The sequence below is a fragment of the Oryctolagus cuniculus genome, chromosome 18 (genome assembly GCF_051225735.1).
Source record: "Oryctolagus cuniculus isolate XC-2025 breed Fujian yellow rabbit chromosome 18, ASM5122573v1, whole genome shotgun sequence".
Taxonomy (NCBI): Eukaryota; Metazoa; Chordata; class Mammalia; order Lagomorpha; family Leporidae; genus Oryctolagus; species Oryctolagus cuniculus.
The window spans coordinates 65,974,028-65,999,012 of record NC_142884.1 but is presented as its reverse complement, the minus strand read 5'-3'; the positions used below and the strand labels follow the sequence as shown (position 1 = coordinate 65,999,012).

The 24,985-nt window shown below is 45.5% G+C and overlaps 1 long non-coding RNA gene across 9 annotated transcripts in view; it reads right to left on the bottom strand.

Annotated features, from left to right (window-relative positions):
* Positions 1-645: 645 nt before the first annotated feature.
* The window catches only part of LOC149121008 (uncharacterized), a 50,582-nt gene continuing 26,242 nt past the window's right edge, over positions 646-24,985 (bottom strand). For 2 of the 9 annotated variants that reach the window (XR_016225212.1, XR_016225210.1), the window contains one exon: positions 646-950. This is a non-coding gene — a long non-coding RNA (uncharacterized LOC149121008). Of the gene's footprint in view, positions 951-1,336; positions 1,764-3,107; positions 3,181-7,204; positions 7,269-21,917; positions 22,215-22,980; positions 23,733-24,985 lie in introns of those variants that run through there. The other 7 variants (XR_016225218.1, XR_016225215.1, XR_016225213.1 and 4 more) reach the window with 5 other exon arrangements.

The following is a 24,985-nucleotide window of genomic DNA, read 5'->3' as shown; positions in this document are numbered from 1 at the left end:
AACCTCTGTACTATGGACACTCTGAGAATCACGGAAGTAAATACACATGGGGTCTTCAAAGTGCTCATGGAAATGTGTATTATGAAAAATTACGCATGGATTTCAATGTTTGCACCAAAATCAATATTTTTTATTTATTTGAAAGGCAGAGTTAGAGAGAGACAGAGAGATGGAGAATGGAGAGAGAGATAGAGATCTTCCATCACTGATTCATTCTCCAAATGGCCACAATGGCCAGGGCTGGGCCAGGCCAAAGCCAGAAGCCTGAAATTCATTCAAGTCTCCCACCTGGTTCCACTGCTTTTCCCAGGCCATTAGCAAGGAGTTGGATCGGAAGTGGTGCAGCCCATACTTAAACCGGTGCCATATGGGATGCTGGCATTGCAGGTGGCGGCTTAGCCTGTTACTCCACAATGCCCATTCCTGAATTTATCTTTTAATTCCACTTTTCTGGGAATACCTTGAAGTACCCTCATGTGTAACTGTTTTAAAAGTCCCCAACTTTCCAAAGTGGTTACTCCATTTTATATCCCTTCTCCTAATACATTAGAATTTGTTACTTTACATTCTTATCAACTTTTGGTGTTGTAAATCTTTCTCATTTGAACGATTATTGGAATTACTTTTTAAAAAGGATTTATTTCATTTATTTGAAAGGTAGAGTGAGAGAGAGAGAGGAAGCAAGAGAGAAAGGGATCTTCCCTCTGCTGGTTCACTCCCCAAATGGCTACAATGGCCAGGCAGAAGTCAGGAGCCTGGAACTCTGGGTCTCCCATGTGGTGGCAGGGCCCAAGTACTTGGGTCATCTTCCGCTGCTTTCCAGGTGCATTAGCAAGGAGTTGCCTCAGAAGTGGAGCAGCTGGGATCTGAACCAGTCTTTTGCTATGGGATGCTGTCTTCAGGAGCATCAGTTCAACTGCTGTACCACAATGCCAGCCACAATTGGTTGCCTTAAAATGATATTAATAAATATTAATAAAAATGCAATGATATGACTATTGTTCCTTTGGGGGACTGAAGACCAGGTAAAGGACAAGTAATCTCTTGAACAGATTGCTATGATCCTTGAGGTTTATACATACTATCAGGAATGTCCCCAAGAGCAAAGCTTTCAGTGACTCAGCCCAGACTAAAATAATCAGAATATTCACTAACACTGAGAAGAAATTGTATGCTAAGAATGAGATCCTTAAAAATTTAACCTTCTCAAAACTCCATGAAGTGGATACATGCATTGTCCCCATTTTATAAACAGAGAAATTAAGAATCAAAGTGAGTACGCAAGTTGCTGAAGATCACACAGTCAATAAAAGGTAGGCCTGGTGTTTGGACTTGGGTTTCTCTGAATCCTAGGCCAGCCTGTTACAAATAAAATTCCTACAAATTCTCTCGAGTAACTTAAGAACAGCTTTATTGTCCATGCCAGAAATACAGTAAGCCGGCCGGCGCCGCAGCTCACTAGGTTAATCCTCTGCCTTGCGGTGCCGGCACACCAGGTTCTAGTCCCGGTCGGGGCGCCGGATTCTGTCCCGGTTGCCCCTCTTCCAGGCCAGCTCTCTGCTCTGGCCCGGGAGTGCAGTGGAGGATGCCCCAAGTACTTGGGCCTGCACCCCATGGGAGACTAGGAGAAGCACCTGGCTCCTGCCATCGGATCAGCGCGGTGCGCTGGCCGCAGCACGCCAGCCGCAGCGGCCATTGGAGAGTGAACCAACGGCAAAAGGAAGACCTTTCTCTCTGTCTCTCTCTCTCACTGTCCACTCTGCCTGTCAAAAAAAAAAAAAAAAAAATACAGTAAGCCAGCAATTAAAAAAAAAAAAGAGCAGGGTTTCAATCATTTGCCATGAAAGCAAGACAGTAGGTTACTGCAAAGTTTTTAGAAAAGATGAAATACTATGAATGAAATTAGTCTCTATTATTTTGCTTATTTATTTATGTATTTGAGAGGCAAAGGGGCGGGTAGAAAATGCTCTCATATGCTGGTTCACTCTGCAAATGTCTACAATGACTGGGGTTCTATCAGGAAAAAACTGACAGGTGAGAACCCAATCCGAGTCTCCCACATGGGTGAGAGGGACCCAGCTAGTTGAACCATCACTTGCTGCCTCCCAAGGTACACAAGAGTAGGAAGCTAGAACTGGGAGTGGAGCCAGGACTACAATCCGGGCATCTGATGAGGGATACGGGTATTCCCAATTGATGTCTTAACTGGCAGGCCCAAAACTTGCCCCAGCATTTATAACCTGTAAAAGCTGAAAGAAAACAACCAAACCAATAACCATACTATGAGATTGGCAAAATCAGCTAAAAAAGCATAATTAGGTAGATGCATTCAACACTGACCCTTAAATGTATATTGTAACAAACATATTTTAACAAGCATACATACACAGTGTCTGATCTGAAGCTAGCTTCTTTACATGCAGCATGACAACGAGAACGTAAGAATTAAAACAACTGGCTCCCAGCCTCTGCTCTCATTATACTTCTCTGTCAAGACAAACAATCTAAATTGCTTCTGTGGTCATTTATCACCAGTCAACTTGCTGAGTCCCTGGTTACACTCACACACACACACACACACACACACTGTGAGATGACAAAGTACAAATCAGGGTTCCAAAACCATACAGGATTTTTTTCTTGGGGTTATGGAAACACTCTATATTTTGATAGGAGGCTTAGGTTAACAGGTATATGTATTTGTTAAAACTCATCAAAAGGTACACCTAAATGTGTGTGTTTCTATTAGAGGGGTCTTCAAAAGGCTCATGAATGTGCATTACTATTTTTTTAAGAATGTCTTAATTTTCTTGTATTTGAGAGGCAGGAGTGGGAGGGTGGCAGGGGGAGGAGGAGAGCACCAGCCAGCGCTCCCATCTGCCGGTTCACTCCCCCAGTGCCAGCATTGGCCAGGACTGCGCTTAGCGAAGCTGGCAGCTGGGAACTCAGTCCAGGTCTCCCACAAGGCGGGTGGGACCCAGTAACTCCAAAAACCACAGCTGCTTGCCAGGGTCTGCACTGTCAAGAAGCTGGAAACAGGAGTCTCAGCAGGGTATGGAACCCGGCTACCCACACATGGGACGTGTGCAGCTTAACGGGCGACTCACCTGCTACACTGAATACCCATCCTCACGTCGTCTTCTAATTCCATTAGGAGAAATGGACTCCAGGTGGAAAACACTGTAAACAAACACTGAATTCCAATGAGCAGGATGAATCAATGGACAGATGAATACAGGGATGAGTCCATGAGGAAGTGAATGTAGCAAAATGACTGTGACTGTAAAATCTAGGTGGTGACACACGACTCTTCCCTAGCTATTTCTTTCAGCTTTTCTCTAGGTTGAAATTGTTTTCAGGGCTGGCATTGTAGCCTAGCAGGTAGAGCTGCTGCCTGCGATGTCAGCATCCCATATGGTCCCAGCTGCTCCAGTTCCAATACAGCTTGCTGCTAATGCACCTGGAAGGCATCTGAGGATGGCCCAAATGCTTGGGTCCCTGCACCCATGTGGGAGACTCAAAAGAAGCTGCTGGCTCCTGGCTTCAGTCTGGCCCAGCTCTGGCTCTTGTGGCCATTTGGGGAGCAAACCAACGATGGAAGGTTTCTCTCTAACTCTCCCTTTCTCTCTGTAACTCTGCCTTTCAAATAAATAAATCTTTTTTTAAATGAAATAAATTATCTTCATAGTTAAATGTTGGGGCAAATAGAGATTTACATCCTGATAAACAGGAATAGTATCTATTGTCCTTAAAAATAAATAAATCAATACAGTATCGAGTGTCTTCCATCAGCATATAAAACAGGCTCTGAGTGGGATTTCAGTGGACAGCACTGGACTTGTTGGCGACAGGGTAAATGCTATGTCTCATTGTTTGATCTGTTGATCTGATGCAGTGGAACACCTCTCCAGCTTGGTTTCCACCATGATACAACTTTAATTCTACCTATCCCTTTGTCACGTAGTATACCACTTACTCTCTTCTTGCTCGAGGGGAGAATGCTGCTTCAAGGCAGCAACCTATGGGAATGATGCTGCTGACCTTCCAAACATTGACAAGGGCATGAAATCTCATTATAATTCTTCCAATCTCCCTCAAGCGCTTTCCTAGCTCTTTAAGACTACCCTTGGGGCTGGCACTGTAGCATAGTGGGTAAAACTACTGCCTGCAGTGCCAGAATCCCATATGGGCACTGGTTCAAGTCCTGGCTGTTCCACTTCCAATCCAGCTCTCCGCTATGGCCTGGGAAAGCAGTAGAAGACGACTCAAGTCCCTGGGCCCCTGAACCTGTGTGGCAGACACGGAAGAAGCTCCTGGCTGTGGATTATCACAGCTCCAGCCATTTCAGCCATCTGGGGAGTGAACCAGTGGATGGAAGACTTCTCTCTCTCTCTGCCTTTGCCTCTGCTTCTCTGTAACTCTTCCTTTCAAATAAATAAATAAATCTTTAAAAAAATAAAGAATACCCTGATCAAAATTCTCATGAACCACTTTATGATGTCAAAACACAATGTTAAAAAGAGAAAATAGGGTCAGCACTGTGGCACAGCAGGTAAAGCAGTGCAAGCATCCCATACGAGTGTCGGTTCAAGTCCCAGTTGCTCCACTTCCAATCCAGCTCTCTGCTATGGCCTGGGAAAGCAGTAGAAGATGGCCCAAGTCCTTGAACCCCTGCACCCATGTAGGAAGACCCAAAGGACACTCTTGGCTTCGGATTGGCCCAGTCTGGCCATTGCAGCCATTTGGAAAGTGAACCTGTGGATGGAAGACCTCTCCCTCTCTTTCTCTCACTCTCTCTCTCTGCCTCTCAGGAACTTTGCCTTTCAATAAATAAATCTTTAAAAAAGAGAGAGAGAGAGAAAGAGAGAGAGAGAATAGAGTAAGAAGCATAATCAGCTTGGCTATTACATTGTTGGGTACTGTTTGTCTATTTTTGTTGCTATAAAACATGGTTAAACTTCATTCTGCCTTTTAATATATATTTAGGGATAAAACTCAGCATGGAGTCTTAAATTTTCTCAGTTTTCTTTTTTTCTCACACAGTTAGGTTCAACTAAATGGTGTGAGCCACTAAATGGGAAAAAGTCAAAAAAGTGTTTCATATGTGATGAATACCATTAAAGGTAACATTTTAAAATTAACCTTAAAGATTTATAACATGTCATTAATAATATGCTGACCTAAAGTATGTTTTTATGTTAAATAGCCTTTGCTACAGTATGAAGTGTGCCCTGTAAACATTCATGCGGTAAAGCCCTAACTCCCAGTGTGGCTGTGTGTGCAAATGGGGCTATAAAGAAGTCATTAAGGCTGAGCGAGCTCTAGAGGCTGAGACCCTCATCAGAAAGAACCGGTGTCTGCCTAAGAAACCTGAGCAGCAAAAGTCGCGCCCTGCAAACAGAGGGCAGGCGATGTGAAGACACAGTGAGCAGGCAGTGTCTGCACGCCAGGAGAGAGGCCTCACCAGGAATGGATCCCACTAGCACCCTGATCTTAGACTCCCAGCCTCCACCACTGTCAGGAAATAAATTCCTGTTGGTAAAGCCACCCAGTGTGTGTGTGGCATTTTGTTACGGCAGCCCAAGCAGACGAATACACAGTCTTTCTCTTCTTCCACATAAAAATGACCAAAATGACTTCTAAAAATCATAAGCATTTAAGAGAGAATGTAGCCGGCGCCGCGGCTCACTAGGCTAATCCTCCGCCTTGCAGCACCGGCACACTGGGTTCTGGTCCCGGTCGGGGCACCGTATTCTGTCCCGGTTGCCCCTCTTCCAGGCCAGCTCTCTGCTGTGGCCAGGGAGTGCAGTGGAGGATGGCCCAAGTGCTTGGGCCCTGCACCCCATGGGAGACCAGGAGAAGCACCTGGCTCCTGCCATTGGATCAGTGCGGTGCGCCGACCACAGCGCGCCGGCCATGGGGGCCATTGGAGGGTGAACCAACGGCAAAAGAAGACCTTTCTCTGTCTCTCTCACTGTCCACTCTGCCTGTCAAAAACAAAAACAAAACAAAAAACAACAACAAAATGTTGCTGAAAGACTAGGAAGAAAGGGTCTAACGTCTTTAAAGATGGCTGAAATGAGTCTTTAAAGATGGAGAAATGAGTACCAGCCTAGCATAGGAAAGTCACATGGATGAGCAAGCACGCGAGAGGAAGAGCAGACTTGAGGAAAAGAATGAAAATGTAGTAAGATTAAAACACTATGTAGGTTGTGTCTCAGCACAGGCTGCTATGCCAAAATACCAGAGTGCGGCTTAAACCACAAAAAATATTTTTTCTCACATTTTGGGATTCTGGGAAGCTCAAAGTCAGGAGTCTCTTCCTGGCCTGCAGGTGCCCTTATTCTCACCGTGTTCGCATAGTGGAGAGAGCAAGCAAGCACTATGGTCTCCTCCCGTAAGGACGCCAAACCCACGACTTTTGGGGGAGAGGGGTTCACACAGTGAGGAGCCACACTGGTGCACCAGAGAATGGTCTGGAGGGAAAGAAATAACCAACTTACCGAGTTGGGGACAACAGAGGGACAGTCAAAGGGAAACAGGGGGAAGTTGGAAAGCAGTGGGGGAGGGTGGACATTGGGTGAGAAAACTGGAGTAACACTCAGCTCTGTGAATTTTCAAATCCCTACTTGATTACTATTTATTACTAGCAATCTTCATGATCCTTGGGCTCAGCAGGACTTGTCTCCCCAAAACCCATGCAGATGTTTCAATTCTGATGTCTTCATGTTGACAGCTGATGGCTTAAAAGTAGAGACTTGATCTAATTGTGGTGGCCAGCAGGTGTGGGCTGTGGGAGGTGCTTAGGTCAGGGCGGGGGGGTGGTGAATGCCCTCAGAGTGGGGTTCCCATGAGAGGGTTGATTATTATTAGAATTCAAGTTCTAGCTAGCTGCTCTCTGCTTCCTGGCTCACCCCTCTGCACTCGCCATGACCAGCCTCCGTCATGTGCTGGGTTGTGGGGCCGCCCGAATCTGATCAGTTGACTTCCAAACTGCAGGCTGAAATAAACCTTTTATTTCCCAAGAAGCTCCTCTGGGGTATTTCGGCTAAGGTAACAAAAGCACACTAATACAATACTTAATTTAGAAGTGAAATCAATACCCAAAGTTGTTAAGGCACTAGCCCTGGGGACTGTTAAACTGCTAATAGCCTCCCTAACACTACCCCGTGTTGCAATCGACATGACTTGCCTTTGCGAATGGCGAAGCACGTTGGCTCTGGCGTCTGAGGGCCTGGGTTAAATTCTCCACCCACTAGCTGTGTGACCTTGGAAGGAAGGCAGACCTACAAGTTACACGCTGAGGATTCCCAAAGGACCACAGAGTGCTCAGCACCGGTTCCTGTGCTTAGCTGATACCTGATGTTACTGCTCCTGAAATACGTGTTCTTTCTTGAAAGACAGGGTACTCAATTCAGAACTTCCTGCAGAATTTTCTCTCTTCTGTTGTTTCCTTTTATATTCAAAGTCCTCAATAGAGCAGGAGAGGAAAAGAAGGGAAGAGACTAAGAAGAAAGGGAAAACAGAGGATAACTGAGGGCTAATGATTTCATATCTGCTGTGGAGAAGCTGTGAGATCTATTTGCTTTCTGTCTCAGAAGTCTGGGCGGTTTCAAAAGAGAAAGAAGACAGACCAAGACGAGGGAACACATACATTTCAAAAGCAGTGTAGAGTGATAAAGGCAAGTTTTCAAGACAGTTCTACATCGCCTTACCAACACACAAAACAACTGTTAGTGTGTATGGATACAAACACAGTATAAATATGAAAGCATAGATGACAAAGATCCCTTTGGATTAGGAACGGGAAAGAGGCACAGACGGGGCATCAGGTGTATCTTTGTATTAAGCAGCATTTCTATTAAGTATATTCTTTTTATTAAAGTCTAAAGCTGTGCCAAAGTGTTAGTACTTCTAAAATACAGGTAGTGGGTTTAAGGGTGTTATAGTTTTCTCTTTACTGAATATTCTAACTATTCCCTTATTAAACATAAAAGGGGCACCATCTATTCTATTCTTAAATCCATTCAAAATCCCTAAATGTATGAGTGATTTTCAGGAATAAACAAGTGTCTCAGACTCAACTAGAAAACAGTATAATAAATATATTAAGAATAGGTTATTTAGGGGTGGGCATCATGGCACAGTGGGTTAGGCCACTGCTTAGGACACCCACATCCCATATCGAGAGTTCCTGGTCAAGTCCTGGCTACTCCAAGCCTCCCATCCAGATTCCTGCTAATGCATCTGGGAGTCATCAGGCGATGGCTTAAGTACTTGGATTCTTGCTACCCATGCAGGAAGCCTGATAAAGTTCTAGACTGATGGTTTCGTGTTAGCCCTGGTCTGGCTTTTGTGGGTATTTGGGGAGTGAATCAGTGGATGGAAGGAATATCTCTGTATATCTCCTTTTCTTTTTCTTTTTTTTTTTTTTTTGACAGGCAGAGTGGACAGTGAGAGAGAGAGACAGAGAGAAAGGTCTTCCTTTGCCGTTGGTTCACCCTCCAATGGCCGCCGCGGCCGGCGCACCGCGCTGATCCGATAGCAGGAGCCAGGTGCTTCTCCTGGTCTCCCATGGGGTGCAGGGCCCAAGCACTTGGGCCATCCTCCACTGCACTCCCTGGCCACAGCAGAGAGCTGGCCTGGAAGAGGGGCAACTGGGACAGAATCTGGCGCCCCGACCGGGACTAGAACCTGGTGTGCCGGTGCCGCAAGGCAGAGGATTAGCCTAGTGAGCCGCGGCGCCGGCCTTGTATATCTCCTTTTCAAATAAATTTTTTTTAAAATTAGGTTATTTGGGGCCAGCACTGTGGCACAGTGGGTAGAGTCGCTGCCTGCAGTACTGGCATCCCATATGGACACCGGTTTGAGTCTCAGCCACTCCACTTCTGATCCAGCTCTCTGCTGTGGCTTGGGAAGACAGAAAAAGATGCCCCAGGTCCTTGGGCCCCTGTACCTGCATGGAAGACTCAGAAGAAGCTCTTGGCTCCTGGCTTTGGATCAGTTTAGCTCTGGCCATTGCAGCCATCTGGGGAGTGAACCAGCAGATGGAAGAGATCTCTCTCTCTCTCTCTCTCTCTCTCTCTCTCTCTGTAACTCTGTCTATAAAATAAATAAATAAATCTTTTTTTAAAAAAGGTTACTTTGTATTGCATTTGTATTATCAAAATATATTTCCAACTCAGAAACATCTGGATTAAATAACTAGAATTTTATTTGATTTTATTAAGCATCAACAGTAATACCACAAATATTTCAGGGGGTGTATCATAGTTAATAAAATGCCTGTGCATACATTCAGGTAAGGGATAACTAAGAGGTTTCATCTCAGGGGCCAAGTTCAACTGTTTGATAGTGGCTTCCAGAGAGCTCTTTTGAGGCAACTGTGAAAACACATGGAGCCCAGGAGGGAGGGCTGTCAAGGGCAGGATGGTGCTATGGTGCCTGATGTGTCCCCCTGATACTCCCAACACTGCTGATTGTCTTCCACCTTTCTTACTGCTCCTTCTCCATCTCCCTTCACCTACCCCTTCTGTCGCAGTGCTTTGCCAAATTCTCCACCACTTCTCTGATCTGTAACAGTCACTGACTGACTGCAACCACAGCAACCCCACATGCTGATCAGCTCTTGCCAGTCTCATCCAAGCCAGATACAACACGACACCTGCTCTTCATCCACGGTGCATGCACACCGCATTTATCTCTGAGAATTCCAACTGTTTGTTTACCCATCTATCTTGGCTACCAGACAGTGGGCTTTGAAAGGACAAGGCTAGATCTTATTGATCTCTGCACTCCCAGCTTCTGGCACATAGTAAGCAATCAATAAATGGGTGTTAAGTGAAAGAATGATTTAATGAATGCTGTCCTTATTTTGCAAAAAAGGAAACAGACTCAGAAGTGGGCATTTTTCTCGAAGTCATCCTTTCTCCAAAACTTCCCACCTTTCCTTTAGAACACTTTCTGTAAGGGGGCAGACAGTTAATATTTTCAGCTTTGGGGCCATAAGATCTCTGTCACAATCACTCCACTCTGATGCAACCGAGAAGCAGCCACAGACAAAATGTAACCAAGTGTGGCTGTGTTGCAACTAAACTTTACTACAAAGACAGACAGTGGCTGGATTTGTCCTGAGGACCACAGCTGGTGGACTTTTGCTGTAGGAGATGGCAAGGAGACACTCTCATGTGTCTGATTTTTTCGTTGACCATCTTCTCAACCTCAACCCAAATCCCAGAATTCTGATGCTTCGAAGTTTCTGTTGGAGTTAGACTAGCAATCCCTTCATGATCCCAAGCTGAGGAGTAGAGGAAGGATCACAAAATGACCAGCTTCTAAGTAAGAAGAGTTTGTTATTAATGGCTCCTAGGACACCTAGAGCAACTCAAACTCAGCTTACACACTTCTCCTTGGTCATCCATTTTGAACACCCTTAACAGTTTAAAAAGAAGAGAACCCTTTCTTGGGTATGTGGACAAATAACCCCCCTCCAATCCCTCCTGCCTACTTCCATGTATCCAAAGGCTAGTCTCTGTTTGGCAGGGACTACTTTGGATTCTTCGACACTTCTCATATTTCCTATCCCATTGTCATTTCAATCCTTGTCAGGACATGACCTCATTTTCTACTTGAGGAAAGAAGTAGAGAACTCCCTCAGAATTCCGTCATTCACCACAAACTTACCTGCATCAATACCCATTCCCTTACTCTTCCTTTCATAATGCAGTGAGTGTCTGCCACTTATCCCTCTATCTGTTCCCTGGGTCCTACTCTTTCCACTTTCCTAGGGAAACCAATTCTATCAATCATCTCTCTCTCTCTAGCTCTCTCTCTCTCTCTCTCCCCCGCCTCCCCTCATCTGGAAACATCCCATCAACATCTAAACATACACGTGTCTATCATTTTAAAAGTAAGTCTCTCTCAAATCCATATCTGCCTCCACATCTTGCTCCATCTCCCCCCACTTCCTTCACAGCCAAGTTCTTAAAAGGTTGGTACTCACTGTCTCCATTTCATCACCTCCTAAAAATTCCTCAACTAATGACAAATCTATTTCTCCTCCCTTAAATATTTCTGATACTCTGATTAAAGACCACAAAGAACCCGCTTTTGCTGCTACATCTAACCTGAAATTGTTTTCTTTTTTCATTACTGCATCCCTTGCACCACTTGTGGTCTTCTTCCTTGGAACAATTTTTTTCCCATGGCTTGAGTGAGAATATGATCTGGCCTTCCTTCTACAGTCATTCTTCCTTAGCTTCCATACCTCTGCCTGTTTATTAAATGGGTGTCCTCAAAGTTCCCTACAAAGCCTTCCTCTCTTAGTCTCCATCCTCCCCCTGTACCTCTCCTCTGGTTTTTCAGGCAATCATCAATGTTCTGATGATTCTCAAACTTATTTCTCCAACCTAAAGCTCGCTATTGAAGCAGGGCAAATGCCCAACAGAATTAGAAGTCACTCTTCTTGACTCACCACATCCAGTCCCATATTAAAGAAAAGTCCTACCCCACCATGCCAGCCGCCACCTGCCCATCTCTTGCTCCCTTACTGAAGAAATCTTTTAAAAGCTGTCTATACTTGTTCCAATTCCTCTCTAAGGATTTTTCCTAAACTCTCTCCAGCCAGGTTTTCAACCATGACTGCACTGAAACAGCTCCTCTTAAGGTCACCCAGGACATTCACATTGCTAAAGGCAGGGGACAAGTCCCAAGTTGCATCTGACTTTGAACTTTAGGCCACATTTGACATAGCTGATCACTTACTTCGCCTTGCTACCTGGCCTTCATGTGGCTTTGCAGGTAACATCCTCTCCTGATTTTCCATCTTAGTCTTACTTGCCCATCACTGCTTTTTCCCAATTCTTTACATTGGAGCAAAACATGGCTCATTCCTTGGCCTTCTACTCTACAATCACTCTCTGAATAATCTCATGGAATCTCAAGCCTTTGACTTCCAAATGTGCATTTTTATCCCAGACCTGGACTCTAACCTCGACTCCTGTCTGTACAACTGCCTATTCAGTGTCTCCACTGAAGTATCTCACAGGCATCTCAGACTGAACTGAAATTGAATTTCAGTGGCAAACACCTCATCCACCCACAGTTACCCATATTTCAATTGTTTGGGACTGGAATGAGATGAAAACTCATTCTTCCAGTTCTGAGGGTGCAAATATATTATTATATATAAATTGATTCATTTTGAATGCTTTTACTGTGATTTTCCATTTACGCTTTCTGTAAAACTTTTTCTTCAAAAGAGATCTAGGCAGTAAATATAAAAAAAAAAAAAATCGAAAAAATGTGTCCTGACTTCCACTTCTGTTTCCTAGCCTCAACCCTAGCCAAGGCTCGGTGCTGGAGCAAGAAGGCTGTGGCATCAGCAGGTTACAGGTGATTCAAATCCCACCAGGAGGACTACGGCTGCTTGCAAAGACTGGAGAAGGAGGATTCCATTCAATGCTTCACTGACAACAAATCTGTATCTTAAGACGACCACAGCTGCCCCAACCGGTACCCACTGGAGCAGACTGTCTGAAGAGACCCATAAAGTTTAAGGGGCACAAGTCAACTGGGGAACCACAACATCCATGATGAGATGGACCTGTAGCTTTATTACCAACAGAGCAAAATTCCTTCCTCTTGACCTACCTTCTTCCCCTGCCCTCTCTGGCATAGACACTTGTTTTTGAAATATTTTTTTTAAAAAAAAGCTTAGGTGTTGAAAACATGTGTTCAGCTGTCTTTATTCTCAAGGGAGTTCCATGCTTGCTTTCTCTCACAGTGTGTGCACGTTCCATGATCTGATCACCCGGGAAGGAGGGTTGCAGTAGTCTTTCTTCCTCTGGGCTCCACATCTTTTGCTTCACTGAATTTCTTCACTGAATTTCATCACTGAGGTGTTTGGTTCTGGCTCTTGTCTTGTTGAATTCATGTTGTTAGTAATTTTCTAAATAGCTCCTAGCAATGGCAGGGAACTTTCCTAGGTTTCTTGGACTACTTTTCTTGTACTCCTTCCCCTGTTTCATGCCTGCTATGCTTGTTTAAGGTTTCCCTTTGATTTCATTCTCCTGCAGAATACTTGCTTAGTTACCATGCTGCTTCTCTTCCCCTTGCTCATGCCTCAAGTGGACAGGTCTGCCCAGTTCTTTTTGCTCTGCCAGAAAGAAAATGAATTTTCATTGTCACCTTCCCAACCTTACCTGGGAGCCTTTTCCCTGTCCAACTATACTTTGAGACCCAGGGATTACAGTCTACCCATTTCCCTACAGTCCTGGCAAGAACTCTGCAAATTTCCTGCAGCCTTTGGTTTAAGATTAGCTTAGGTTCCAAGATTTTGTTAGTGTCCAATTGGGGGCACTCCCTCCTCCCATAGCGGTGGGGGTATGCTCAGATCAGTCCCTGGATTTAGCATGGAGTTCTGGAAAATGATAATTCCTGGCTCATTTTGTAACAAGAACAGATTTTATTTATGTGAAAGTAAGAGAGAGAGGGAGAGACAGTCTGAGGGGGAGAGAAAGAGAGATCTTACACCCACTGGTTACTCCCCAGGTGGCTGCAACGGCCCAGACTTCTCTGTGGTAGGAAATGGTTCTTTGCTGTATCACCAACATGAGTAAAATGGGCCAGGCTAAAGCCAGGAACCTGGAGCTTCATCCAGGTCTCCCCTGTGGGTAGAAGGGGCCCAGACACTTCCGTGTCTTCCGTCATTTTTGCCAGGTCATTAGCAGGGATCTGAACAGGAACTGAAGCAGCCAGAATATGAATTCACGCCCATATGGGATACCAGCATCACAGGTGGCAGCTTTAGCTGCTATGCCACAATGCTGGCCACTTTTCTTAAAAAAAAAAAAAAAAAGTTTTATTTTTTATTTGAAATTCAGTTACACACAGAGAAGGAGAGACAGAGACAGAGATATTTTGGCTCACCTTTGATACTAATAATGACTGGTAGAGACCCCTGTTCGTGGAGAGATTACCCTGACTTTTCTCTAAGCTCCCTGCTCTCAACGCTGTCCATTTCTGTCCGATACCACAGGAATCAGTGAGAATTCTCAAGGGTTGGGACTCACTTCCTTCCCTTGTATCACCTCTGGGGGAAGAAGTGATGTGGGAACCACGTTAAGGGACATGAAAATCTAGTTTTCTTCTTGTTGGATACTCTGTAGGTTATGGCATGAGTACAACCTTTTTCCTTGTTTGGTTATTACTGGTAAGTGTTAAAATCTGGTTGATTATGTTGAGGATTGGGGGGAGGATTCCTGTAGAAGCCAAACCAAATTTAAATGAGAAAACCAGGTATCCCACTAGCATCCTCAGGTGCAGCAGTGGGGTGGGCGAGAAAATGTGGTGACCCCAGCCGACCCCAGTGTCATGGCAGGGCAGGCTCTCCCCAGGGAGCCTGGGATGTTTCGGGAAGGATGAGTGGCCAGCATCATTTGCAGTTATGCTTTCTGCTGTCCTTTGTTTTCTCAGTAAGGATCAGTGTCACCCTGAACACAGAAAGGGCTTCTGCCTTGCTCGACCGTAGGACAGTAAAAGTGGGGGCGCTCCAGAAGCATCCAGGCTTCTGGAAGGAAGCCGAGCAGTAGGAATGAATGCAGAAGCAGGGCAGGTGGGCTGAGCCCTGGCACCTGGGATAAAGACACAGCAAAGGCAGGTGGGAGCTCTGAGCTTGGTCAGCAGCCTCAAGAAGCAGCAGGGTAAAGGTGGAGGTGAGGTGGGGCAGGTGAGGTGTCCTGCCAGCACACAAGGCCCCAGCTCCCAGTGCGGGAGCAACACCCAGAGGAAGAATGAAACAGGGCCACTGGGCACTTCTGCTGGGAATTAGTAAGCAAAGCCCATCCAACCTTTGATTTCATGGCTTTGACCTTAGAAGGCAGAAACCTTTCCAATGCTGATGGCTGTTGCTGTGTGCTTCATCTCTGGGTCCCGTCTCTGTGATGGATCATTGCCTGCACAGCACCCTGGCGTTTCCACGCACAAAATAATTGGCTACAGAGAACTGTTGGATGCTTTTCTGTGGCAGGAAGTTGCAAAAGAAAAATTCTACTCCATCAACTCAAATATTTTTTTTATACTATGAATTTGAGAGTATTAGCTCTGTTTTCATTTGACTTCTCTGTGGTAGGAAATGGTTCTTTACTGTATCACCAACATGAGTAAAATGAAAACAGTTCTCTGTTTTCAGTAGTTTAACAGCCATCTGCTTCAAGGAAATTTTTGGATTTTTTTGTGTTTCTTTACCATATCATGTCTGTAAGGGTCACAGAATTCTCTAGAACTCCTTGAAGAAGAACTGAGGCGATGACGGCCCAACCTTGCAGGGCGGGAGATGTGAAAGTTCAACCACAATAGCTGAAGTCTGTTGATAATATTAACACTGGTGAGCTGATTAATATTAATAGAGCTAAACCAAGGGCAGGCAGAGGCTTCTATTATCTCACTCACCATTGTATTATTATCACTGCAGAGGAGAATGTGGCTCAAATAGCTCCCACAATTTATACACACAACACAGCTGGTATCTGGGGAAGTGAGGCCAAGACACAGGATCTGACCTCAGAGCCTCCCGGCCGTGAAATGCCTGTTAGTTATCTGCGGCTGCATGACACTCTCCCCAGAATTTAGCAGCTTCACGACTGGATGCCTGGAATGGTGGAGTAAAACTTAGCAGCTTCAAGCAACGACTCTCATCTCCCAGCTGCGGTCAGGAATCCACGCACACTGAGCAGGGTGCCTCTGCCTCAAGGCCTCTCACAGGGCTACACGCAAGGTGCTGGCCGGGGCTGCAGCCACCCCAAGCCTCCTCCTCCTCCAAGGAATCTGTCTCCAAGCGGTCGCCTGTGGTTGCTGGCACTTGGCCAGTGCCCGCCCTCAGTCCCTTGCCACAGGGCACACACAGCTGATTGCTTTCTCAGAGCAAGTCAACAAGAAGAACCAAAGAGCAAGTCAACAAGAAGAACCAGAGAGCGAAGGGAAGGTCGCCATCTTTTGTAAACTAACCTGGTAAATGACTTTGCATCACTTCTGCATGATCTGCCCATTAGAAGCCAGGCACCAGGTCCCGCCTTCACGCAAGAGGAGAGGATCACACAGAAGAACAAGTACCAGTGGGTCGGGATTGCGGGGTGTTCTTTCAGAAGTCGCCTTCCACAGCGTCCCTTCCAGACAACTGCCCACCTCCACTCCCACCCCTCATGAGGGTGGGCCAAAAGGTGTGCTCCCATGAGGGGACTTCAAAAAGTTCACGGAATCTGGAATTAAATGTTAATTTTGCTGCAGAAACTTTTTCCAAAAAAAAAAAAAAATCCATCTGTACTCATATTATGTGACAGGGATCCCTGGTTCTCTCCTCCAGGAATTCTGAATTACAATTTAGAGAGCCTGGTTGGTTTCTGCTGGAGTCTTGACATGAAATGAAAATAATTGGGTGGCCATCTCGGGCTGTGCTCAAAGATAACGACAGCCAGCCAGGTATGAGAGAGAGAGAGAGAGAGAGAGAGAGAGAGAGAGAGAGAAATACAGATAGAGACAGAGAGGGAAGAGAGACACACTGTGATTCTTCCCCTGGGTTTGGAGAGGTAGAATAAAAACTCAAGGTTTCTGTCTCTTGCAAGAAGGATGATATTCATAATATTTAACAACCAGTAAGGCCCAAATACCAGGCAATGCAGCAGAAACTCCTCTTAAACACTGGTGCACCCCAGAGCTGGACATGGGGTGCCCACCAGCTGTCTGCACCCCGAAGTGCATTCTGACCTCAAGAGTTAGACCAGGGGACAGTTGGATGGGCCCAAGAGCCTCGGGTCAGCAGGAGCGCAGCCATGGCACGGTGCAGACACCTTGGTGAGACTACAGTTTCCACCATGGCCCACTTGGGGCTCGTACGGCCGGCAGACAACCCTCAGACGAGGCTAACTGGGTGATGCTGTGCAGCGTGCTTCTGGCTCGCTCACTCTGACTCCTGGAAACACACATGCCCTGGACCAAGATGAACAGCCCACACCCCGTCTGTGTGAGGAGGGCTGGAAACACACCCCTGGGCCACAGAATTTGGAAAATGCCTCTTCCACTAAAACAGAAAACCCAGGCCCATGTTGTTCCTTGCTGGGTTTCAGGGGCCGTGGATCCCCTGATACTATGTGTAGAGCTACGTGGGCATTCACAGGTATCTAGCTGGTAACAAGCACTCCAGTGACATGACCAAGACGAAGCAAACCTCAGGAGCCAGGATCGGGTTTATTTTTAATTAAATAAACTGAAAGTTAAAAAAAAATCAGTGAGTGCTCAGGAATTCCTCCCTAGTCTAGCAAGAATTTCCTACCTCCCCAAACCTTCCCTTTTTTTTTCCTTCTCCCCTGGGAATAAACAAATGAGTGCAATCTGAGAAGCAGTGAAGAACTGATCTCTGAAGTTTCACCCAAAATATTACACCTGAACATGATATCCTGTTGTGATCCCTTGTCCAGTTAAAGCTTTGCAGGAGGGCTACATTGTCTGACAGCTTTTTTCTCCCCTTAGATATTGTGGATAATTGCTCAACAAAATGTGAGGTAAGTTGTTACAACTCACAACAAAAAGAGATTCATGCTCCTGTCTCCCAAGAGAACAAGACCACGCATTTCCTTTCTAGGAAAATAAGGTTGACCTCAATGCACTGGAGTAGAGTTCAATATCAATATTCCTAATTAGAAGCTGTAACACACATTTTTTTAAAGATTTATTTATTTATTTGAAAGGCAGAGTTAGAGAGGCAGAGGCAGAGAGAGAGAGAGAGAGAGAGAGAGAGAAAGAGAGAGAGAGGGAGGTCTTCCATCTACTGGTTCACTCCCCCAGGTGACTGCAGTGGCCAGAGCTGGGCCAATCTGAAGCCAGGAGCCAGGAGCTTCTTCCAGATCTCCCATGTGGGTGCAGGGTCCCAAGGACTTGGGCCATCTTCTACTGCTTTCTCAGGCCATAGCAGAGAGCTGGATCGAAGTGGAGCAGCTGGGACTCAACCGGTACCCATATGGGATGGCAGCACTGCAGATGGCAGCTTTACCCACTACACCACAGCACTGGCCCCACAATTCAATTGTTTTAAATCAGGAGTTTTGCCCTATGAGAGATCTGGAGTTAAGATATATACTATATGTTACTCTTTTAATTAAAGAAAGAAGGTATGTAGGTCAGTTTTTCATTCCTAGATAACAAATACCTGAGAGGAGCTACTTATGAGGCAGTTCATTTTTGCTCACAGTTTTGGAGATTCACAGTCCAAGATAATGCAGCCCCATTAGTCTGGTGTCTGACAAGGATGGAGGATGGCCGAACGCATGTAGAGGAAGCATCAGGAGGCACAGAGAGACCAGCTAGGTCACACCCACCTTACATAACCAACCCCTTGCAAGAACTACCTCCCAAGGGCAAGCTCCCAGGGATCTAAAGACCTCCTACTAGGCCCACCTCTCAGACACCATGGCTGGACCAGCCTCCACACTTAGTCCATTAACCATTAACATGAGACTTTGGGGATCAAGCCTCCAATACGTGGTCCTTTAGGGAATACCCAAACTATTAGCTAAACCAAAACAGAAGGGAAAATATCTATGTAATTATAATGCTTGTTTTCAAAGCTCTAGAATGAATAAATCCTGTCCTGGATTACCAGCTGGACCTGTAGCAACGTGCTGGAGATTTAACTCGCCATTATTAATTAGAATGCTTAGCACTTACTGAGTGCTCATTATATGCAGGCTCCACACTAAACACTATATATATATATTATCCTCACAACCAACCCCCCCCTTGGTGATTATGATCCTCATTTTATGGACGAGGACAAGGAAGCACAGAGAGCCTCAGACACTTGGCCAAAGGTAGAGATAAGACTTGTTTTTTTCCAGAGATTATTCTGAAACACCATATACTTATCACTAGACCCGAGATGCCAAAAATGTCACTACTGCCTTGAGTATTTAGCGATACCATTAATAACCTTCCAAACTGTTCCACCCAACACATCTCCTTCCCTTCAGTAAGCCTAATTAAGTTTAGTGTATCCACTAGTATACTGCATAATCAACCTTCCCCAAACTAAGTGGCATCAGGGTGGGCATTTGGCACAGCAATTAAATCCACATGGGATTCCTACTTCCCATATCAGGTGCCTGGTTTGAATCCCAGCTCCTTCATTTCCAAACCATCTCTGCTAACGTGCAGCCTGGGAGGCTGCAGGTAATGGCTCAAGTACTTGGACCCATGGAGCCAGCACTGTGGCATAGTAGGCTAAACCTCTGCCTGCAGTGCCAGCAGCATCCCATATGGGTGTCAGTTTGTGTCCCAGCTGCTCCTCTGTTCTGATCCAGCTCTCTGTTTATGGTCTGGGAAAACAGTAGAAGATGGCCCACATGCTTGGGTTCCTACAGTCACGTGGGAGATCTGGAAGAAGCCCCTGGCTCCTGGCTTCAGATTGGCCCAGCTCCTCCTGTTGAGGCCATTTGGGGAGTGAACCAGCAGACGGAAGACCTCTCTCTCTGTCTTTCCCTCTATCTATAACTCTACCTCTCAAATAAATAAATATAAAAAAGAAGTACTTGGGCCCAAGCCTTACACACGTGAGACCAAGATGGAGTTCCAGGCTCCTTGGTTCTGCCTAGAGCGGTTCTTAATGTTACTGGTATTTGGGGAGTGATTCAACAGATGGGAAATCTGTCTTTCAAACAAAATGAAAACAAATAAATAATTTTAAAACAACTAAGTGGCAAGTGGCACTAAGCAAAAAATATTTATGATTGCTCCCAAGTGTACCTGGGCCAATGGAGCAGTCCTCCTGGGCTCAGTTGGATTTGCTCGTGGACCCGAGGTCAGCTGCGGGTCAGGCAGGCCATTCTGCTGACCTTAGCCAGGCTCCCCTACACCATCAGGAGACCGTTGGCTGAGCCAGCTCTGATGGCCTCAGTTAGGAAACTGGCTCCGCTCCATGTGACTCTCTTCCTCCAGCAGGCGAGACCAGGCTTTTTCCATATGGTGGTGGCAGCAATTCAAAAGCAAGCGAGAGAGAGTAGAAAAGTTCAAGGCCATGGAGGGCAACGCTTGAAACTAGGACTGCCTCACTCTGGCTGCATTCTATTGATCGAAGCAAGACCCAATGCCAGCCTGGTGTCTGAGTGGACAGGGACTCCAGCCTCTTGTCCTAAAGGATGTGGCTACAAGGAGTCACTCACTGGAACCATCAAGGCGCTCAGTCTTCAGCCACGAGCAGTTACGCTAAGTCCCCTATTTTGGTACCAACAACAACAATGATTGACTGTGCAACATGCGCTGGATTCTCAAAACTTCCTCTATGCTAAGACAGACACTAACACAACCATCCCTGACGTGACTGAAGACTGAGATTTAAACAAGAAGAGAGATTTGCTCACAGTCCCACACTTCTACACAAACGATAGCGTCTTAGATTTCCCTGGCTCAGTTCAGCCACCTGGGCCTTGAGCCAGGAGTGCTGGTGCCTTTATTTCTTAAAAAGCAGAACAAAGAAAGACCTAGTCCCACCTGGTCCCAAGTGTTTGTATTCAAAGATTTAGACTTTGACTTCATCCTTTCAGCAGAGGGCATAGTGACCTGCCTAGGACCCCAGAGTCCTTGCTCTGAACAAGCCCCCTGACTCATCGCTTTGTCAGCTCTTGCTCTGATTCCAAAGGGAGTGCGGCACCCTGTGGTGTAAGAGCGCTTTCTGCACTGATGAACAATGCAAGCTTTTCTGGCAGGCTTGCAGGGCCTGTGAGTATCCTGGTGGGAGGGAAGGGCAGAGGCAAGAGGAACAGCCAGTGCTCTGGGCCACTGCTTCTTCATCTGCAAAATGACAAACATTTAGCCCGACCCCGTATCTCTCGGAGAACGTTTGAGAACCCAGGGAGGTGGACAGGCGTGAGCGTACTTTGCAAAAAGAAAAGGTGAGACATGGAGGCAGGAGATGGAGCAGAGAGTGCAAGGGAGCGAAACAGAACAGAAGAAACAAGGAAAGAAGGATGAACAGGATCTTGGAGTGCAGGGAAAAGGTGACTTGCAGGCAGAAACTGCAAATAGGCAGTTTTTAGGTTGCGTAAACTCTTCCCAAGACCCTTGTGTGAAAGGCAGACAGCCCCCTCACTCACAAGTAATATGCTGGCCACATCGCCCCCTGCTGACCACTGTGTGTAAGGGCACAGACACTGAAGTCGCAGACATTGAAGCTAGGATAAACTAAGTTTTCAGAGGCGAGAAGAGATGGGGGGGGGGGGGGGATGTTTCACACCACACTCACGCAGAGCAGCCTCTGAGGACTGCCTACACCACATCCGAGACTCTGTTCAGCACATACACACCCTCCGTTCTCTATGCGCCCAGAGACAGAGAACCGAGATCCTTCCCCCCTTGTCAGGCACTGCCACCACCCAGTCTATAAATCTTGGCTATAAAAAGGGACCCAGCCTTCCCAGTTTCTTAGTCCTTTGCAAAGATGAAGCCCAAGAGTCTTATTTCTTTCCATGCTTTTATTACTAACCATCATGGGGGTGTGGGGAGGGAACAGGAAGTAATACAACAGAAACTCCACCCATAGGTGTGGGTGGCTTGGCCTGGAGATTCAGACATCCTCTGTAATTCCTGAAACCCATATCAGAGTGCCTGGGTTTGAGTCCTGTCACTGCTTCCAAATACAGCTTTCTGCTAATGCAAACCCTGGGGGGCTATAGGTGACCACAAAGTAGTTGGGTCACTGCTTCACATATGGGAGACCTGGATGGAGTTTCCAGCTCCTGGCCCAGCCTAGGCTTTTGTGACCATTTGGGAGTCAATCAGCAGATCCAAGATCTCTCTGTGTCTCTCTTTTTGAAAGAAAAAAAATAATTTTTTATCTCAGCCATGTTACAAAAATTCCAGAATCTCATCATTCAGTCCTGGTTCCCGGTCTATCACGTCTGGATGTCCTTGAAATGTTTGCTGAAAGTGAAGCCTCTCTGAAATTTTCCCACTGCTTTTTATTCCTGAGGGGGACTGCTCCACACCATGTCCCTGACCACCACCTGACTCTTAGTTCAGTTTTACCAGGAATCACTTTCCCCCAAATGGCTCCTTTCCCCAGCACGTGCTGTCACGATGAAACTTGGCAGGTGCTAAAGTAGAATTTCCCACACCCATGACCTTGAGAACTCTGGCCAAGATGGATCACTAGGCTCTTTCTGCCAGCTCATCTGGAATCAGAGAAAGTTCATTTGGCTTTGAGCAAACTATAACTTGTAGACAACTGCTCCTGAGCCCCTGCATTTTGACTTCCACACAGAAGATGTGAAACCTGCCCTCTCTGCACTACTGGCTAAAGCATAGCTCCCATCCGCATGGTGTGACTAAATAATAACATTTGCTGAAGGCTTACTATGTGCCAAGCACTGCTCTAAACTCAGTTTATGCTGCAAAGTAAAATATATTTTTCTAATAAAGTCTATTTTTTTGTACTAACCCTGCAAAGTAAAATCTATTTTTCCTCTTCTAGCATATAGCTAAGGAAAACAGTAAGTTAATGAACTGACTTGCTCCAGATCATGAAGTCTGTAGGCAAGAGAGGCAGAATTAGAATCCAGGCTTTCTGGCTCCCACATCCTACTTCTCTCTTGCCACTTGCAATGGGCTCTTTTCCTTGGACAGCTACAGCGGTCCTTTAAAAGTATATATGTCACTTCATTCTCCTGATTAAACCTTTCCAATAGTTTCCCACTGCACAAAGAATGAAATTCAAAAACACTTGCCATGACCAAAAAAAAAAAAAAAAGCTTTCCCTGATACATCCACTGCCTCTCTCCCACCACGTTTCCCCTCCTCTTTTACCTCTTTAGCATGATACACACCAGCCTTCTTTCTGTTCTTAAATTTAGCAGTTTATTCTCACCTTGTAGTAGAGAAGTCAGAAAATTCTTTACCTTGAATTGTACAAGTGACTCCCTCTTGTCCCTGAAAGCCCAATTTAAATACCACTCGTTACAGAGACACATTCTCTTCTGCTGTATTCATCCTCTCTCCCTGTCTCTGTCACATCGTTATCTACTCTTTCTTCACAGAAGTCGCCACTCTGCCCATTCATTTGTTGGCTATTTTCCTCTTCTGTGTCATTCCACTAGAATGCAAGCTTCCTGACAGCAAAGAGAACTGTTAGGAGGACTTCGAGTCATGGGACAGAACCCCAAGGTCAATGCCTGGGAACTAGCAGATCTTCCAGACACAGATGTAGAGTTAACGAAGAAATGAAAGAATTCAGTTCATGCAAGACTCATTTGTAAAACAATGAAATTCAGATTCAGTGATACCAACCATTCCTCTCAGCTCTAAAGTTCTAAGATCTTTGGGGCATGTTGAAAACCTGCATCAATACAGGGGAGATAAAGAAGTAGTATGAAGGAATTATAAGACATACTATTAATAATCCATATATTCCATATCATGGGAACAAGACTACAGTCCTCTTCCAGTAATTAAAAAATATCACTCAGGGCCGGTACTGAGACCTAGCAAGTAAAGCCACCGTCTGCAGTGCTGGCATCCCCTGTGGGCACCAATTCGAGTCCCAGCTGCTCCATTTCCAATCCAGTTCTCTGTTATGGCCTAGGAAACCAGTAGAAGATGGCCCAAGTCCTTGGGCCCATGCATCCATGTGGGAGACCCAAAAGAAACTCCTGGTCCTGGCTTCGAATAGGCGCAGCTCCAGCTGTTGCAGCCACCTGGGGAGTGAACCAGTGGATGAAGACGTCTCTCTTTCTGCCTTTCTGTAACTCTGCCTTTCAAATAAATAAATGAATCTTTAAAAAAAAAAAACACTTTGTTCAAGTGTCCCCAAAATGTCTCTCACTGTAATATTTCACCTCCCTCCCTCTCTCCCTCCCTCCCTCCCTCTCCCTCTCCCTCTCTCTCTCAAGTTTCTTACCTCCTCTATATCTCTATGATTGTATCCTATGACAAGAGAATGACACATCAAAAAAGGTGGTAGGGGAAGGCATTTGGCTCAGCAGTTAAGATCCTACCTGGGATACCCATATCCCATATCACAGTGCTTGGATTTGAGATGCTTGTTGACTCTCAGATTTGTCACAAATGTTTTCTCTTGATAATGTTCCATTTTACACCACTCAGGAACAATTAAAAGCATCTAGATGAACTTGCATTTTATTCAACATCTTGGCACTAAGACAATCTCTTGAGTAACTGACCATATCATTTTTAAGTTCAACAAACACCTGCCATGGCAATCAAAAGATGATCAAAGGAGGTACAGATATTAATGCTAATTGTTACAGAGGATCAAACACCAATATTATGTAAATGTTGCTTGTCAACTATGATAAAGGTGATGGCAAAATAGTCTCAGAAAAAAGTACAAATTATTATCCTGCATAGTAAGTAAGACAATGCAGCTTGTGAGAGTAGAATAACACTGATGAGTAACAGAGAGTGGAAAATATTAACTAACAATGTAAGTAGAATTCAGAATAGCTTTTCACATTTACCCTCTTTGAAACCATCCTCTTCTGAGTCTTAGATTGTTCATGGGGTTCTAATTAGCATGTTTGTTTAGAAGTCAAGGAACCATGGAGAGCTGAGCCTACCATTTCTACACAGAGAATAGTGACTTCCTTAAAATTGTGATGTCACCATGTGCTGGTCTCCAATACACACATTAATTTGTGTTTATCCCTGGGGAGAACAAGGAGGAGCTTGCAGAAAGAGAATAACAAAAAAAGAAAGGTGAAGCCTCAGGCAATACACAAAGCCCTGTAATAGGCAGTTCTGGAAGGAAGGTGACTGCGTCAGCTTCAACAGCAGATGAGCCTTGTCTTATTTTTCTTTGCTCATCTGACCAGGTACTCTATAAATGTCAGATGGAGGATGAGAAGAAGAAAACATGTTATTATCAAAGAAGAATAGGGACATTTGGTTCATGTCAGTTGTCTGGATTGTAAAATATTGCAATGCCTAG